This window comes from Schistocerca cancellata, chromosome 5 (genome assembly GCF_023864275.1).
Source record: "Schistocerca cancellata isolate TAMUIC-IGC-003103 chromosome 5, iqSchCanc2.1, whole genome shotgun sequence".
NCBI lineage: Eukaryota > Metazoa > Arthropoda > Insecta > Orthoptera > Acrididae > Schistocerca > Schistocerca cancellata.
In genome coordinates, this window is record NC_064630.1 from 508,902,399 (window position 1) to 508,920,630 (window position 18,232).

At 45.8% G+C, this 18,232-nt stretch overlaps 1 protein-coding gene and 1 pseudogene across 2 annotated transcripts in view; one reads left to right on the forward strand and one right to left on the reverse strand.

Annotated features, from left to right (window-relative positions):
- Positions 1 to 18,232, reverse strand: part of LOC126187460 (irregular chiasm C-roughest protein) — an 853,136-nt gene that overhangs the window by 305,421 nt on the left and 529,483 nt on the right. The gene's annotated exons all lie outside the window — the stretch shown is intronic.
- LOC126189418 (5S ribosomal RNA) lies at positions 584 to 701 on the forward strand (annotated as a pseudogene).

Consider the following 18,232-nt stretch of genomic DNA (forward strand, 5'->3'; position numbering starts at 1 on the left):
AAATGGCTCTGAGCACTATGGGACTTAACATCTTAGGTCATCAGTCCCCTAGAACTTAGAACTACTTAAACCTAACTAACCTAAGGACATCACACACACCCATGCCCGAGGCAGGATTCGAACCTGTGACCGTAGCAGTCCCGCGGTTCCGGACTGAAGCGCCTAGAGCCGCACGTCCACCACGGCCGGCCAAGTCTTCCAGTTTGCACAGTTTCATACCCGAAAAATGTACTCCGATTTGCCAACCATGCGACGTTTATTTCTATCGGCAAGTAAAAAACTGTACCAAGCGCTTCGGAACTGTTCATTTCTGATTGACAACGAATAAGAAATTGCTTCTAGTGAAGATGGTATTAAAAACCATTCCACCGTACATCACCAATTGTCAGCATCTACATTTGCCACAGTGTTGCGTTACCCATGGTTTGCAACCAAATTATCGGAAGAAAGAGAAAATTTTCGAAATATCAACGAGGTGTGTTTTCCCTCAGGAACTCTGAACATTCCCTGTAAATGCGGGAAAACTGCATTGGGTCGATGCAGTAGATGCCGTTTCAATTTATGTTTTCCATGTTCTATATGAGGCAACGGCCTTGCCGCAGTGGATACACGGGTTCCCGTGAGATCACCGAAGTTAAGCGCTGTCGGGCGTGGTCGGCACTTGGATGGGTGACCCTCCAGGCCGCCATGCACTGTTGCCGTTTTTCGGGGTGCACTCAGCCTCGTGATGCCAATTGAGGAGCTACTCGACCGAATAGTAGCGGCTTCGATCAAGAATACCATCATAATGATCGGGAGAGCGGTGTGCTGACCCCACGCCCCTCCTATCCGCATCCTCCTCTGAGGATGACACGGCGGTCGGATGCTCCCGGTAGGCCACTCGTGGCCTGACGACGGAGTGCTTTTTTTATTTATGTTCTGTATGAAAATACCATCTTGCAACGTGTTACGTCGAGAGGACATCCGACGAGTAATTATACATTACTCTTTGGTCTGGCACATACTGACTTACTATTTTACTGATTGCGAATAACGTCGTTCGCATCAGTATTTACTATACCAAGCCGGCCGGGGTGGCCGAGCGGTTCTAGGCGCTTCAGTCTGGAACCGCGCCACCGCTACGGTCCCAGGTTCGAATCCTGCCTCGGGCATGGATATGTGTGATGTCCTTACATTACTTTTAAGTAGTTCTAAGTTCTAGGGGACTTATGACCTCTGATGTTAAGTCCCATAGTGCTCAGAACCAGTTGAACCCACTCCGCCCTCTCTCCAATGTAGGCGTGATCATCAGATCTCCTAAGTGCTCCTTCTGCCTTGTCGTTTGTTTTTTATTCTGCTGGTTATTAATACTTGTGAAATAATGGAATAATACCAAGTTGTTGACGGATGCTTTAATTTGAAATGCAAGTAAAAACATGGTTCAGTTTGTCTGATATTAATATCAGAAAAGTATCCTTTTGACCCGCAACTTTCGACGCAGCAGCCAATCGCTGAGAAGGACCACAATTTAGGCTGTCTTTCACACGATACCCTTACCTAACAAACCAGCTGTCATCGATACCTCGCATCACGTTGCGTCATCTTGCCACTGCTGCCTGCTAAACTGTTCTAAGAAGAGCTTCCTGTGCCTTAATAAGATTTCTATAAAGCCAGAACTATTACAGTTTTCGTAACTGATGCTTTGCCTCCCCAGTTTGTGCGGACTGATTTCCGAATTAATTTATTTTTACCACTCTAATTCTAATTACTGTTAAGAGCAGACGTTATCCTGTGGGGTACGCTCTCAAAGACTGCACGAGGTCATTGACTGTCCTCGAAGTAGGCAGAGATTTTCAACGTGCGCAGCAGGAGAGCAGAGACAGAAGTCGCGGGCGCGGCCGCATTACCTCGTCACACGAGCTCCTGCCAGCATGTTTCATTTTTCATGCCGCTGCGATATTCCCGCTGCGTACATTATTCATGGTGCATCCGGCGTAATTTGGTTTCGCGACTCTGATTACGGGCCCCGGCTTGCATAAAGCAGGCGCTGCATTCAATTCCCGTCAGCGTCATCAGCGCTCTCCCAAAATATTCTTAAATCGGATTACAGCGAGCATCATTCTGCGTTAGACGCAAAGCTAATCAACTGTTCTTGGAACCTGCACCAAAATGCAACGAGCCCTGCATGGCGTCAGCTCCGTGCAGTTCGTGATAAAGCTCAGCTATACTTCCACTATCATAGCGTATTCCCGCCGAACACAATTTTATCATGATCATCTGCTTATCCCGCAAAAGTTGGTCAACTTTACTGGGGCAAAGTTAGAGTTTACTCCAGTGTCCTATGAAACAGATCTATTGGTTTCGTTGTATACGACCTGTTCGAAATAACACTATATCCAGGAATTAGTGACAGGGGATTATACAAACCGAAGGGTGTTGATACCAGCACAGTACATCAAATATTGTGGCGTTCGTCGCAAGTTCGGGTCGTGAACTAATGTCAGATGGTCACGACATCTGGATCCGAATGCGGGTAAAGTCTGATACCAGTAGGCAATCGGTCTAAAGACGCAGGAGTCTTTACTGATGCTGTCACTTTGTAACATTTGTTTATTAAAAATTAACTTACAAAACATGATAACTGAATTAGATTGCTATAACGAATATAGGTAGAAATGGCCGAGGTATTGTGGAAATGCACCCTGCACCGACTGGCTGGAAATGGGTAGCAGTAATCATCAGTCAGCCTCTGTGATGTGAACAAGCATGACACAGTCTAGCCCGGTGCATTGTAATACGAACACGTGTGACACTGTACAGCCAAGTGCATTGTGGTATGAACATATAACTCATGGTCAAACGTACTTTTATGTTTCTGTACGGAAGTGATATAAACGAGAATCTTGCATCGGGCGACATTAATACGAAATTAAGAGATTCTGACGAAAAGGTAGTGAAGTTTTATCTAATATTTATGGTGCTCGAAACATCATGTTTAGACTTTATGACCGTTGCGTTGATCTGTGAATTTCGAGTGGCTTTTGTCACACAGCCAGATACAAGTGTTTCCTTGTTTCACTCGGCCTAATAAATAAGGTGGCATCCCCTTTTCTCAACGTAAATGCTTTGGAAATTATTGTTTTGGGTAGTAGCTCAAAATGGCTCTGAGCACTATGGGACTTAACATGTGAGGTCATCAGTCCCCTAGAACTTAGAACTACTTACACCTAACTAACCTAAGGGCATCACACACATCCATGCCCGAGGCAGCATCGAACCTGCGACCGTAGCGGTCGCGCGGTTCCAGACTGAAGCGCCTAGAACCGCTGTGCCACACCGGGCGGTTGGGTAGTACCAGTCTCAAAAGGCACACAGCAGTGTCAGAAGTCGCGATCTATGGAGAAGAACTACAGTGGTAAAAACATGGCCGATTTGTGTGATGTGATTGGGTTATAGTTCCAGTAAGCTAAAATGCGAGGTCATCAGAACCCTTGCATAAAATAGAGAAGAGAGTGTCAAAAATCTATTAAAAAAAACAATAAATTTTAAAACCACCATGTATCAACAAGTGGGCGCTCAAAATACAAAACCACAGCAAGATAACTACATAAAATAAATGATAAAATACCAGTACGGACACAGTTAAAAAAGGGACAGATTACTGTGGGTTAGTGACCACTTAGGAATAATGGTTATCCAACCCACTCTGCGATACACTAAGAACGCACACTCCGATATTTCTGGAAAGACACCTGACATCACAAAAAACCAAGACAGCTTTAGAAGATATGGGACATTCTTAAACAATCAGTGATGCAACAAGTATGGACTGATAGGATTTACTCTTGCAAATTATCTAACGTAGCACTCCTGCAACTTCACTTAACGAAAACTTGCGGTGTTAGCATAACTAGATGCAGTAGTGTAGTAATGTATTGTGGCAAGACTTTTCCCCATTACGGCCTTTTTTCAAAGGGAACGGTGCTGCTGCAAGCTGAGTGGAAGAAAGATAATAAAAGAATTGTCCCGGTTCTAAAAAAACCACCGCTGATGTCACCAATTGCCAGTACTGTGGAAGCAACAAGATTCTGTTTGCTACTTACTGTCAGTGTTGGAAAGCTTTGCGAGGGGTCTAGTATATAAATGTGTGTCAAAAACCAATTTTTAAATTTTTTCTTAAGTAATTCTTTGTAGCTTTCTGAACAAGAAAAAGTTTATTTCAAAGACATTTGAGCTCAGGAAGCCCTAAAATTAAGGCACGTATTTTTAGCCTCTAAAGTTGGGTAACACGTTCAAGCACCATCGCTGTTTATCGTTTGTTCATGAAGAGAGTTTGGTAATTGTTTTGCCGGCAACATTTGTGTTTACAGTAAAGTAAAAGAATTACTTACAGTAGTTCTGTATGAGACTTTATCAAAACTTTCAGGAAATTTTACAAGTATTTGTTGGTATTAAATTTAAACTGTATCAGACTATTTTCTTTGACAAGGACAGTGCGGGCTACCCTCTGTCATAAAACATCTACACACGACAACGACTGCCATGTAGGCCGCCCACCTGGCAGGGAGTCATGGTGTGGCTACCAGAGGTCTGTTATTTAAGATAAGACCTACACCCATAACAATTTTTTGCCATTTTCTATAATGCAAGTTATAAAACCTATCTACAGGGATCTTGTATTGTATTGCATGTTAACCGGGGGCCTAGAAACGACGGAGAGGCTCCGTCCCCACCGCAGTCGCAGCGGTCCACAACCCTACGCGGACTACCGCTGTCCACTTCACCCCTCCACCGCCCCACTCCGAACCACTCTTCAGGGTTATTGTGCGGTTCGGTCCCCGTTGGACCCCCCAGGGAACGTCTCATACCAGACGAGTGTAACCCCTATGTTTGTGTGGTAGAGTAATGGTGGTGTACGCGTACGTGGAGGACTTGTTTGCGCAGCAATCACCGACATAGTGTTGCTGAGGCAGAATACAGGGAACCAGCCCCCATTCGTCGAGGTAGAAGGAAAACCACCTAAAAATCATCCACAGACTGGCCGGCTCACCGGACCTCGACACAAGTCCGCCGGGCGGATTCGTGCTGGGGACCAGGCGCTCCTTTCCAATGCGGAAAGCCGTGTATTAGACCGCATGGCTAACCGGGCGGGCTACAGGGATCTTAGAGATGCAATATTATCAGTAGTGGTAGGACTGAAAACTGTATACAAGAACAAATACTAAAAATTGTTCTGGTAGAATTAAATACTTTAAAAATAGGTGTGGTGGAAGCTCGGCTATGTTTCAATGATAGTGTAGTGTCAGAGTATTACGTTATGGAACTGATGGGACTGCTTGGTGTACTGAATACGCAAAGGGCTTTAATTGCCATTGGCCGTGGGAGACTCTTAGAAACAAAGAAATCACTGTTGTAAGGCACCAAAGAAGCAAGAATGAGAAGAAGAATCCTGAGGGGAGGGGACAGCATCGGCACTAAGATGAATGTGGATCTTGGATTGCTAGTATTATGAAGGTTAGATGGAGAAAAAAGTTGTAATTTTGAATATAATTTCACAGAAGTTCACTTTTTTGCGTCCTGGTTCACTTAGGTTAAAAACTGTTAAGGACAGAGAGCTGAAATCTTTAATAATGTCGTAAAACATACTCAACTAAAAAGCAGACCATTCTTATGCCGTACTTGTTCAGAAAATTTAGAATTTTTCAAAAGAAGAACTGTGAGTTAATTACTGAAATTTCCAACAAACAAATTTAAAAATTTCTGGAAATATAATTTATGATAGCAACATCTTTATGACGGTGTACTTTAAAGATAATAGCGTCAAGAACTTCCATAAGAAAATCAAGCTTTCTCTTTGTTTTTATTTCGAGGTATGCGATCGTATGCTATACATACGTAACTAACACGCTTTATTTCATTTATGCCACAAAATACAATTAAAAAGTGTGTGACCAAAAGCTATGGGTCATACATCATAATGTTCCCTAAAGGTTGGTTAAAATTCGTTAAGCATTTAATGGACTTACAGCTCTTATTTTTTGAGCTACAGTATTTAGAAACCTGACAAATTTTTCAAAATTTCTTTTTGTGTGAGCGTAACAGACTCCTTATGGAAAATTCTGTTAATGAGCTATGCTGATTTTGAGAAGGGCCTAAATATTCCGATACACTCTACATAATGTGGATAAACATAATTAAAAAAGAATTTAGAGGTATCATTTACGTCGCAAAATCGTTTTGATGGTGAGCTGTAAAGATAACAGCGTTAAGAACTGTAAAATGTATTAAACTTTTGTTTTTATTTAGAGATATGCGTTGGGAACGAAGTTTTTCGCGACGGTACTTATATATAAAACATTCTCGATATTCTTGCCGCGTCAGTTTTGGATAAAATCTCGAGCTTTCGACGATTACCTCCACCGTCATCGTCAGGAGCTGACTGTCTTCACTGCTGCTGTGGTAGCCTCTATATAGCCCGAAGACGGCTTCTGATTGGTCGGCGATTACGTACTGCTGTCGCAGACGGTGTCATGTGTGCGCCGGTGGCGCCACCGCATCCTTTTGAACGTAAACAGTGGAAGGAACGTCTCTGCTGCTTCTCTGCATCAAGCGCTCGTTTCCATGCACAGCTCAGATGGTATCAGCTATCGCGGTTAAAGTTCTTTTGGCTCATTCTTATTTCAACAGCCTCCTTAATAAGAGAATCCCAGTACGTGGAGGCATGGGACAGAATTTTAGTTTCATCGAACAATATTTTATGTTTGTTCGTGATGCTGTGCTCCGCAATTGCCGATTTCTCCAGTTCTCTATTTGTAATATGGCGTTGGTGTTCTGCACAGCGGTCGGAAACGGTACGTATCGTCTGACCTATATAATTGCTTCCACACTCACAGGGTATATTATAAACTCCAGGGACCCTGAGGCCGAGATTGTCCTTAACAGGGCGCATCATATCCTTAATTTTCTTAGGATGATGAAAAATCGGTCTTATACCTCGTCTACGCAGGACTCTTCCTATTTTGCTGAAAATCGCGTTATAATACTACACATATATAATTAACATGCTTTATTCCATTTGCAACATACAACAAAAAGTGTGTGACAAAAAGCTGTGGTTCATGTATCGACATGTTCCCAAAAGATCGGTTAAAATACGGTTAGAATTTAATGGACTTACAGCTCTTATTCTTCGAGCTACAGTGTTTAAAACCTGACAAATTTTTCAAGATTTCCACTCGTATTCACTTAACAGTCCCCTTAAGGAAAATTCTATTGCTGGGCTACGCAGGTGTCGAGAAGGAGTTAAATATTCGAATCGACTCGACAAGCTTGTCGTTAATTGAAGGGAGCTCGCCATTCAACGTAAACAGCTGGAGAGAGAGAGAGAGAGAGAGAGAGAGAGAGAGAGAGAGAGAGAGAGAGAGATGTCAAACATCCGCGGAACGTTAGTGATGGGAAGGGCCTTGATTGGGGTGGGAAGGGGGGGGGGAGGGGCGGTATGTGCAGAGAGCAGACGCAGCGACGGCGAATCTGGTGCGAACTGATATTCGGGGCCGTGCGCACGTGCGGCGGCGCGAATATGCGGAGCGGACGCACCTAACAGAAATTGGGTTCATCGCATCGCAGCGCCGCGCCAGCCGGCGGTGTTGCGCAAATAAATGGCGAATGAGGTCATAATGGGGCGCGGAATGGCGCGTTAACCAGCACGTCCGCCTGTTTAAACGGATGCGGCGCCGGACTCGCGAACCCCTCGCTGGCGGCGAGGCATTTGTTTTGTGCCCAGGTGTAATAACTTCCGTGCGCGCAGGTGTTCCGGGCTGTGTTTTACCCAGCGCAAATCTCCTACTGCGTACACAGAAGCCGCGAGTTTACCTGTGACTAGTAATTTCATGCATCATTGCCCGTGTCGCCGCTTCTGATTCGGCGTACTTTCACCGCCGACTGATCCGTTAGGATATATCGTTGGCTGACATAATTTCGCGGAACGTCCATAGAACGGTTCTTTAGAAAATGAAGTTGTACATGTATGCAACCCAAGAAAGTGTTTGTTCACAATGGAGAACCACGAGAACATGGAAAAGAAAGCAAATAAATGACCAACGTAGCCGGCCAATGTGGCCGAGCGGTTCTAGGCGCTACAGTCTCGAACCGCGCGACCGCTACGGTCGCAGGTTCGAATCCTGCCTCGGGCATGGATGTGTATGATATCCTTAGGTTAGTTAGGTTTAAGTAGTTCTAAGTTCTAGGGGACTTATGACCTCAGAAGTTAAGTCCCAATAGTGCTCAGAGCTATTTGAACCATTTGACAAACGTATCATCTGAAAGTTGAAGTTACACAGGATGTATACCGTATCTCAAAACAATGATCTTACCTTATGGACTCGCCGCTCACTTCATCTCTGTTGAAGCAGCCTTCCTTCTCTTGTTTTCTTGTCATACGCACTGACAACGCACTGAAATCTTCTGGACCTGACCTCTGATTTTCTTCTCAGGAATTTTACATCGACAAGATTCCTTAAGAACACGTTGTGCTGAATCTTTTTTTTTTTTCATATTTCCAGTGTGATGTCAGGCCGTGACGAGCAAACAAATTCTTTATTCTAATAACGCATTTATTGTGTTTTATTAAGTTAGCGACTAGTTTCGAAATACAAAGTTCATTTTCAGTCCAGGCCTCTTAAAGCTGCACTAGTAGTGCTTGGTTAGGCGACACTCAATTCACACGTATGTAATATACACATGATACATAGTCACAAGAATTTTGTTCACATTACATAAGACTATACATCATGTGTGTATTACCTATGTGTGAACTGAGTGCTGCCTGAACAAGCACTATTAGTCCAACTTTAATAGGCGTGGCTTGAAAATGAGCTTGGCAGTTCGAAAGTAGTATCCAGCTTAATAAAATCAAATGTGACGGAATTACAACAAAGAATTAACTTGCTTTTTCTTTCTTTATTATACGCTTTTAATTACTGCCGCTCTTTTATCGACTTCCTCTGACACTGCATCATCGTTTTTTTTCCTTTTCATCCCTTATGTTTCAGTTACTCTCCTCCACACTCACATTGCTAATGCTTTTAACTTCATTTTAACCATTATACAAAGTGACGATAAGAATCAGTTTGTTTCTCATAAAGCAATAACGAGAAGTAGCAGAAATGAGGTCAGCGAGAAACTTAAAATGGGCGATCACGAAGAAAACGAAGTTAAAGAATTCTGCTACCTAGGCAGGAAAATAATCCATGACGAACGGAACAAGGACGACATAAAAGGCAGACTAACACAGACAAAGAGGGAATTGCTGGCCAAGAGAAGTCTACTACTGTCAAACATAGGCCTTAATTTGAGGAATAAATTTCTGATAATGTACGTTTCGAGCATAGCATTATATGCTAGTGAACTGTGGGGAAACCGGAACAGAAGAGAACCGAAGCATTTGAGATGTGGTGTTAGAGAAAAATATTGAAAATCAGATGGAATGATGAAGTAAAGTATAAAGTGGTTCTTCGAAGAAGCAGCGAGGACAGTAATATACGAAAAACACTGACAAGAAGAAGGCGCAGGATGATAGCGCATCGGTCAAGACATCAGGGAATAACTTCCATGGTACTAGAGGGAGATGTAGAGAACAAAAACTGTAGAGGAAGACAGAGGTTGGAATACATCTAGCAAATTATTGAGAACGTAGGTTGCAATAGCTATTCTGAAATGAAAAGGTTGGCACAAGAGAGGACTTTACGCCGCACCAAACAAGGCATAATATTATGGTTCGGTTTAACCCCAGGTGCCTCGCTCATTTGGGTCCATAACATATCAGTACACCGCAGAGCTAGCCCCTCAGTCAAATGGTTCAAATGGCTCTGAGCACTATGGGACTCAACTGCTGTGGTCATAAGTCCCCTAGAACTTAGAACTACTTAAACCTAACTAACCTAAGGACAGCACACAACACCCAGCCATCACGAGGCAGAGAAAATCCCTGACCCCGCCGGGAATCGAACCCGGGAACCCGGGCGTGGGAAGCGAGAACGCTACCGCACGACCACAAGATGCGGGCTAGCCCCTCAGTCAGTCGGATGGGATTCAATGACGGCAGCTTCCCTGTTCATCTGTGCAGCCTACAACTAAGATACTTGCACCTCTGTGATTGAAATAATTCATACTTTGGAGAAATTGATCATTTCTTCTTCTCTTTTTCATAGTTCCAGAAACATAGTGAACAGTTACTGAGGAATGATAAGGCAGTTTTCATAACATTCATTTTAGTTAGAAGTTCTGAAAGCGGACCGGACCATAGACCTGAAGAGGAGATGTAATCACTATTTTTATAGTGGGTAATGAAAAATTGTTTGGATGTCAAAAAGTAGTGACTGTAAAACACGTTTGTAAACATTTTTGTACAGAAAAAATTTAATTATTACTTCCGTGTTTAGAAATTATTTTAAGGCCACATGTTCATTTATATTTCTTAAAAAAATCAACATTTTTATTTGTTGATGGCTAAAAAGTGTAATTTGTGATTGATTAAATAGTGTAATTTCACTTATGGCTAAATAAAAACAAACGAACAAGTGCAGGTAGGAGTCGCGCTCTGGGATAAAAACATAATTACGTATATAGATAGTTCATCTATACATTATGTAGGATCTGATGAGTAAGTTTGCGAGTGTCAAAATACACTCCTGGAAATTGAAATAAGAACACCGTGAATTCATTGTCCCAGGAAGGGGAAACTTTATTGACACATTCCTGGGGTGAGATACATCACATGATCACACTGACAGAACCACAGGCACATAGACACAGGCAACAGAGCATGCACAATGTCGGCACTAGTACAGTGTATATCCACCTTTCGCAGCAATGCAGGCTGCTATTCTCCCATGGAGACGATCGTAGAGATGCTGGATGTAGTCCTGTGGAACGGCTTGCCATACCATTTCCACCTGGCGCCTCAGTTGGACCAGCGTTCGTGCTGGACGTGCAGACCGCGTGAGACGACGCTTCATCCAGTCCCAAACATGCTCAATGGGGGACAGATCCGGAGATCTTGCTGGCCAGGGTAGTTGACTTACACCTTCTAGAGCACGTTGGGTGGCACGGGATACATGCGGACGTGCATTGTCCTGATGGAACAGCAAGTTCCCTTGCCGGTCTAGGAATGGTAGAACGATGGGTTCGATGACGGTTTGGATGTACCGTGCACTATTCAGTGTCCCCTCGACGATCACCAGTGGTGTACGGCCAGTGTAGGAGATCGCTCCCCACACCATGATGCCGGGTGTTGGCCCTGTGTGCCTCGGTCGTATGCAGTCCTGATTGTGGCGCTCACCTGCACGGCGCCAAACACGCATACGACCATCATTGGCACCAAGGCAGAAGCGACTCTCATCGCTGAAGACGACACGTCTCCATTCGTCCCTCCATTCACGCCTGTCGCGACACCACTGGAGGCGGGCTGCACGATGTTGGGGCGTGAGCGGAAGACGGCCTAACGGTGTGCGGGACCGTAGCCCAGCTTCATGGAGACGGTTGCGAATGGTCCTCGCCGATACCCCAGGAGCAACAGTGTCCCTAATTTGCTGGGAAGTGGCGGTGCGGTCCCCTACGGCACTGCGTAGGATCCTACGGTCTTGGCGTGCATCCGTGCGTCGCTGCGGTCCGGTCCCAGGTCGACGGGCACGTGCACCTTCCGCCGACCACTGGCGACAACATCGATGTACTGTGGAGACCTCACGCCCCACGTGTTGAGCAATTCGGCGGTACGTCCACCCGGCCTCCCGCATGCCCACTATACGCCCTCGCTCAAAGTCCGTCAACTGCACATACGGTTCACGTCCACGCTGTCGCGGCATGCTACCAGTGTTAAAGACTGCGATGGAGCTCCGTATGCCACGGCAAACTGGCTGACACTGACGGCGGCGGTGCACAAATGCTGCGCAGCTAGCGCCGTTCGACGGCCAACACCGCGGTTCCTGGTGTGTCCGCTGTGCCGTGCGTGTGATCATTGCTTGTACAGCCCTCTCGCAGTGTCCGGAGCAAGTATGGTGGGTCTGACACACCGGTGTCAATGTGTTCTTTTTTCCATTTCCAGGAGTGTGTGTGACAGAAATGGCCACATCCTTTATTGCACTGTCTTAGAAGATTAACCTTTTTATACCTTAGTATTTGACGTAAATTTAAACTTAATATTAGGGCTATTTGGAAAGTAAGGTCCGAGCGGGAGCGAAATGGAAACCAGAGTCAAAATCCGATGAAGCTTCGCACAGATGTGTTGTACAGTGTGTCTAGTATGCCTGTCGTTTGCATCATTTCACTCTTTTCAGTTCTGAAGCGCAAAGTGAGCACGTAAGGATGCCTAGAAAATAATGTCTCCCGCCAAGTATGAGGGCCTGGAGAGCACTTTCGCCTGATGTCATGCAGCCCACATAACATAACTGTCATGTGTGTCCTCCTTTGGCCTCACTCTGCAGGGGTGATGAAGACGTTCCTGTAGAGTTTTCGATGGGAAGTGTTTGCTCAACCACTATACAGTGCGTAATTGGCTGCCCCCATGTTTCATCTCTGCTCACATGGACCGCTGGCTTTTTTGGACAACATTCTGGCACAGACAACGAGCTACAGACCAGCGTAGAGAATAATAATTATGAGCGTATGGCAATGGTGGCCGGGAGACCCCTCACGAGGCGGTTCGGCCGCCGCTCCACAAGGTCTTTAACGCCACTACGGCGACTTGCGAGTGAATGAGGATGACATGATGATGAAAGACACACAACACCCAGTCATCTCGAGGCAGAGAAAATCACTGACCCCGCAGGTAATCGAACGCGGGACCCCGTGCGCGGGAAGCGAAAACGCTACCGCAAGATCACGAGCCGCGGACAGCGTAGAGAATTGGCGGTAACCACAGGGTATTGGTACGTTGGTACAATGCTACAAGTGTCTAAGTCGCAACAACGACTTTGTAGAAAAGCAGCTGGAAGGCGTGGCAAACTGTTGCAGATAAACATTTCTGATTTTCATGGTGGTTTACATTTCGCGACCGATCGGATGTTACTTTCCCAATAGCCCTGCTCGTGAGAAAAAGTGGTCCTAACAGTGGAAGGGAGAGACAGACAGACGATACTAAAATGTAGACTTTCACGGGCGGAAATGTCATGTCCATTATGATTATCCGGGCTGTTATGCCGTGGTCGGTTGATGAATTTTGTCTCAATTCCCAATGTTTCGTCCCCGTCTGCGTTCAGTAGCGAGCCAGCGGGTGTGTTGGACCTTCCATCGAGCTACAGACCCCCTTGAAGATGTCTCCCGCAGACGGGGACGAAACGTTGGGAATAGAGAAAAAATTCATCAACCGACCACGGCATAACAGCCCGTATAATCATAATGGACATGTCAGACAGACGAGTCCTGTAAGACATCCGTTTTTACTGATTGAGGTAAGGAACAATAAAAAATGGCCAATCCTGCAATAGTCTTGCGACAGCCCAAACATAACCACCATCGGAAGAAAAAATACACCGCCTCGATTAAGCTTAGCGTACGTGGTATGCCTCATCTTCAGCTCGGGCATTAATTTTTCCGTCACTGACAATGTACGCCCGAGAAATATTTAGTTGCCTCCCGCGTAGGCGCACGTCGAGAGAAGAACGTTTCGCCGGAAAACAAAGAAGAGGCGAGGAAATGGAGAGGAGAGGAAAGGCCTGGGAAAATGCTGAGTGTCGTCTTGAATTAGAGGGCGGCCGGAGCGGCGACGTTATGAGGAGGAAAGCAATTTGGAAGGCGGGCGCGGTGCGTGCATAATTAAATTTTTATGGACGTTAATTTGAGCAGAGCTACAGGCCGAGGCTGCGCTAAGTGGCAGCCGTCTTCATTGCGGCGCGAGCGACACCGGCGGCTGAACCCGTCAGCCACCTGCTACTGCAGCCGGCCCTGCGGCGGGCCCTTTATTGCGCTTGCACGCAATTTGGCGGCTGTGCGACACTGAAGGCGGACTGCGCAATCGACCGGCACAGCCCTCCAAAGGGCTGCGGTGTGACGGTCGTCTCGGACGAGCGGAAAGAAAACGGCTCGGTCGGTGTTCGACGCGTGGAGGTAGGGGGCGCATACCGAAGACACTGGCCTTCCGTGGCCAGGGCACAGCGTGAAGAATTGCGAAGAATTAGAGCCACGGACAATTGGTCAACTCAGCCTTCAGACTCGCCCCGTAAATCGGGTATTTCTCGACGAACCTCCGGGAACGAAACAGCTTTACCGCGGCTCCCCTCTGGCGGCAGGTCGGACGGAACTGTGAGAATTAGCACACGCATTATTGGCGCGCGCAGACAGACAGCAATTATAATCATCCGTGAATCAGTACGTGCAATAACGCGTACATGTGCAGGAGTGGGATACTCCAAGTGTGCTTTACGCTTGTTATTGTTAATTGGTTACTGTTATTGTTGGCATCTGTGGCCAGCAGTGACTTCAGGCTTACGTATGGAAGATTTTGCACATCTTTTATTGCCAGCAGCTGACTGCAGGATTACGTTCAACTCCCCCTCCCGGATGATGACCTCTTTCCCTCCATTTACCTCTCCTATCAACTCTGATCCTCACCTCCCCCTCCCTTCCTCTGTCCTTTTCCTGGGCTCCCTCTCCCACACTTCCGCCCTGTTTTTTCCCTGCCTACCCCCTCTCTCTCCCTCCCTTCTCTCCCCCGAGTCTTTTTGCATTTCCCTCCTCTGCCTTTCCCCATTCCCTCTCGTGTCTGCTGTGCCCCCCCCCCCCTTATGAGACCTTTCCCGTCGGTTCCCCCCTCCCCTCCCCTTTCGTTTTTCCTCTCCTCCCGCCGGCCGAAGTGGCCGTGTGGTTCTAGGCTCTGCAGTCTGGAACCGCGAGACCGCTACAGTCGCAGGTTCAAATCCTGCCTCGGGCATGGATGTGTGTGATGTCCTTAGGGTAGTTGGGTTGAACTAGTTCTAAGTTCTAGTGTACTAATGACCTCAGAAGTTGAGTCCCATAGTGCTCAGAGCCATTTGAACCTCTCCTCCCCCCTTTGTTCCCCTCATCTGTCCAGATCCACCCCCCGCCCCCCATATGCCCTTGGCTGTGGTGTGTCATCTTCGTGCCGACTTTTTAGTGCAGTGTTTCCAGTGATTGTTAAGTGTTCTGCGTCTTTTCACAAGTGCTGCGAATGGACATCATACTGTCGCTGGGAGTGATTTCTATATCTCTTATGAACAGAAACCAGACTGTCGCCGTGTTTTTTCATTGCCTGTCTACTATTTTACCTGTCTGCATCCTGTGTATTTTATTAGCATCGCCCACCCTTTGTTTTATGTTTTCACTTTCCTTAATTTTCCGCCGTTTCACAATTTAAGTCGCCGTTTTATCGCTTGCTTTTATTGTTTCTTATCTTCATATGTTTTAAAAATTCTGTAGGTTGAAGAGCAGCGTACTAAGCTACTGCCAGCCCGCCCGTCTCGGGGGGAATCGAAATTCAATAAAGAAAAACAAAAATCAGGCTTGCGTATTGAGGCTTCTGCACATTTTTCGTTGAATAAATTTTCATAGATGCAGTAACTAAACAAATTCAATGTCTTACGCTGGTAGATTTTTTTTCATGTACTACTGTTGTAAAAAGCATTTTTATACAAATTACTTCGTATTCTAGAAGTGGAATGCACCAAAGACGATTTGAGCGTCCTAATCCAGGTGTATAGCGAGGAAAGGTCTCTCTATGATCCTCGGGACCTGCTGTATTATAATAAGGCACCTCGGCAGTCGTTTATTTCTGAGTAATAGCTGGTAGACATGGGCTCTAAAAGTATAACTTAAAACCTATGGGCACTACCTCAGTAGAGGAGGTGTGTTTCACAGTAGTGAAGATCAACACGTGCCCACAGGTCTTAAGGTATGTACGTTAGAGTCAATATTTACCAATTATTTTTTCTTGTTTTGATCCATACTATCATCTTTGTAAGTTGTGTACTCTACAAACTTAGCAACAACAGAACTGATACAGATTTTAACGTAAGTTTGACACATGCATCAATATCTGTCAAAATTACGATAACATCTACGCCAAATAAGCCATCGTGAGAGATAGTGTAATTCAACAAGAACAAATTATGTGAACAATACTGGTATCAAGTGGTGAACAATACTGGTATCAAGTGGATCACATCATGCTGGATAATGAAGATGAGATACATTTAAATGAAATATACACTGAAGCGCCAAAGAAACTGATATATGCATGCTATTCAAATACAGATCTATGTAAACAGGCAGAATATGGCACTGCGGTTGGCAACACCTACATAAGACAACAACTGTCTGGCGCATTTCTTAGGTCTGTAACTGTTGCTACAATGGCAGATTGTGAAGTTTTAAGTGAGTTTGAACGTGGTGTTCTGGTCCGCGCACGAGCAATGGGACTCAGCATATTCCAGGTAGCCATGAAGTGGTGATTTACCTGTACGACCATTTCACGAGTGTACCGTGAAAATCAGGAATCTGGTAAAACATCAGATTTCCGACATCCCTGCGGCCGGAAAAAGATCCTGCAAGAACGGGACCAACGACGACTGAAGAGAATCCTTCAACCTGACAGAAGTGCAACCCTTCCTCAAACTGCTGTAGATTTCAATGCTGGGCCATCAACAAGGGTGAGCGTGTGAACGGTTCAACGAAACTTCATTGATATGGGCTTCCGGAGCCGAAGGCCCACTCGTGTATCCTTGATGACTGCACGACAGAAAGCTTTACGTCTCACAGGGGGCCCGTCAACATCAATATTGGACTTTTGATGACGGGAAACATGCTACCTGGTCGGACGTGTCTCGTTTCAGATTGTATCGAGCGGATGGACGTATACGGATACGGAGACAACCTCACGAATCCATGGACCCTGCTTGTGAGCAGGGGACCGTTCAATCTGGTGGAGACTTTGTAATGGTGTGGGGCGAGTGCACTTGGAGTGATATGGGGTACCTGTTACTTCTAGATACGACTCTGACAGGTGACACGTACGTAAACATCATGCCTGATCGTCTGCATCCATTCATGTCCATTGTGCGTTCCGACGGACTTTGTGCAAACCCAGCAGGACAATGCGATACCCCACACGTCCAGAGCTGCTACAGTGTGGCTCCGGGGACACTATTCTGAGTTTAAACACTTCCGCTGGCCACCAGACTCCCAGACATGAACATTATGGGTCGTATCTTGGATGCCTTGTAATGTGCTGCTCAGAAGAGATGTCCACCCCATCGTACTCTTACGTATTTATGGACAGCCCCTGCAGGATTCATGGTGTCAATTCCCTGCAGCACTACTCCAGACATTAGTCGAGTCCATGGCACGCCGTGTTGCGGCACCTCTGCGTGCTCGCGTGGGCGCTACACGATATTAGGCAGGTGTACCATTTTCTTTGGCCCTTCAATGTAAATAGAAATGTTCACAAACTGGCAAAGCCCGAAACTAGTCAGCTAGCAAACAGAATTTTGGTGTTTTAATGGCTTTTCCACATCCTTCAGCACTTGACGTTTTCTTAAGAACAATTAGGAGACACACCACAACCTTAGTGCCGCCATGCTGTAACACCACGTCCTCCGTACATCTCTGCTGGCACTACACGCGACGGTAGCTAAGTTTTCGAGATATTAGCCAAATTAAAACCCTTCCACTAGATTTCCACAGGATATAACGTGATTCATGACTCCAAATCACTCGTCTCCAATCATCCACTACCCAGTGTCGTCGTTTCTTGCACCACTTCAAGCGTGGCTTACCAATGGCTGTAGAAATGTGTGGCTCATGAGGAGCTTCTCAACCACTGTACTCCATACTTTATAACTCACTACGCACAGTCATCGTGCCAGATGGACAGCCGGTAGCAATTTGGAACCCAAAGTAATTCGCTCCGCTGATATCATGATATTTTTTACAACCATCCTCCGCAATACTTGACGATCTCTGTCTGTATCTACACGATTACACTGCAGGTGACATCCAGTGGCTAGTCCACATTAGAAGTCGCTGACCTCTCCTGATTGACCTTCTCTTCTAATCCTGTTTATCTACTTGCGGTTCTACCTCTCGTGACACCTAGTGGGCTATTCTGCATTACATAGGAGTGTCTGTACACTTTTAATCCGATAGTGTATCGTATATCTTGACTACTCCGTTGGAGAAGTTCTGAAGTTTCTTTTACATCTGATGATTTCGCTTTGCCAGGAAAGATGAGTTGAGTTTCGTCTGC